Consider the following 1824-nt stretch of genomic DNA (forward strand, 5'->3'; position numbering starts at 1 on the left):
CACTGGTCATTTCAATTTTATTTTTTAATAGCATCATGACACTGATAAATGAAACCAGACTGCTTTGACAATGTGTCTCCTAGATTCTACTTTGAAGGTTGTTACTTAGGTTTCTGCTGAATAAAGTTTTTGGAAAAATTCTTAGTGAATTGTACATAGATATGTATAATGTGTTTTTAGGGGGATATGTATGTTAAAGATGTGATTAGAAGTTTTATTATTTAATTAGATATTTTACTTTTTTCAGCTGAGAATGAAAAGGAAACTTTGGAATAGAAAGTTAATCTTTTTTCTTTCACATTCAAGAACATATTCCTTCCATCCACCCACAAAAAAAGTTTGAGGACCTACACCAAATTAAATTAAGGCAGCATATAGAGAAAATAAAACGAATCTCATTTAATAGCTAACATATTCTTGATTCATAGTGGGCTGAAAAAGTGTAGGCAGGTTTATTTATAAGGAAAAGCTAAGTGGAATAGACATTCAGACTATTGAATTAAGAAACGTAGGTGGGAAACAATTGCAGTAGCAGGGGAAAAAAAAATTAAACGCCAACGTGACCGCAGTTGAAACACTAAAAATGTTTTAATGAAGGCTGTTTTATGTAAAAGTGCCACATATTACAAGTTAATGTTTACATACATGCTACAAATTAACGTTAAAAGAAAAAACACAAGATAAAACCAGTGATCCAGAGCAAGAGAATCTTATAGAATTATTTTCTTAATAATAAAAATAGTAATCATTGGGGCTTATCATGTGCCAGACATTACCCAACCATATAGTAGATAATCTCATTTAATCCCCCAGCAACTGTTCCAAAGCAGGTCACAGTCCTGGTTTTAAAGTGAGGAAGGTGAGTCACAGCAAAGGTAAGTATTTTACGCAAGACCTCCAGGTATTAGCAGACTGAATCCTATAACACTGTGTTCTTAAGTGAATGAGATTTAATTATGGCAGAAGAGTGTCAGATCTATCAGTAGGAAGGTTTGGGGTGAGATTCGCCTTTCAGATTATCTGTGGATGTTGAACCCTCAAGAAGAAAATAAATACATAAAACAAAAGTGAAGCAAAGGAAATGAAATGTCTGTGTGGCTGTCGGAAGGAGGAAGTTCAGAGATGGTGAAGACGTGGAGAGCTCAGGTTCGAGGAAACTTGACCCAAGTTCAGCGGCTACGTTTACAACTCTCAAGAAGCAGCAGACACGGACTCTTCCTCTCTCCCTCTTTGATGACTTAAGGGAAGGAAAGTGAAGATACTGTCTTGCTTCATCGCTCCAGAGTCAGCCGAGGTATGGCTATGGAGATCATCTTGTCTTTAGACCAATGTCGGAGTAGGAACGCCTGGGCCAGAAAATGGCTTTTGTTCCTCTGATTTTTATGTACTGAAGAATTTTTAAATACAATATTTATGAAGGTTTCCAGATATCATTAACTACTTAAAAATAAGTGTTTAAATACTTAAAATCATAAGAAAAGCTACGATATACTGTTTTGTGTTGGTTCTTAGCCTATGGATAGGGATGCTATTGGCTAGGAGGCTCTCACCTGGGCCCATGACTGCTTGTGGCTGCCCCCAGAATCATTTCTTCACCGGGAGCCAGGGTCATGACTGGACTTCAGCAACAACCATCGGGGAGGGAGAAGGAGGGTGTATGGACTTAGGCCTCCGCCTTCGTTGGGGTCAAGTGTGGGGTGCCTAGGGATTTGTGGGAACAGTGGGGCTACTCCAGCAGTTAGTTCCCCAGGTTGCCCCAGAAGGGAAACTTCATGCGTGGGAGAGGCCTGGCTTCTTCCCCAGTTGTTTAGCTGATAGCTGGGT

This window comes from Furipterus horrens, unplaced genomic scaffold, assembly GCF_987537825.1.
Source record: "Furipterus horrens unplaced genomic scaffold, mFurHor1.1.pri manual_scaffold_1, whole genome shotgun sequence".
NCBI lineage: Eukaryota > Metazoa > Chordata > Mammalia > Chiroptera > Furipteridae > Furipterus > Furipterus horrens.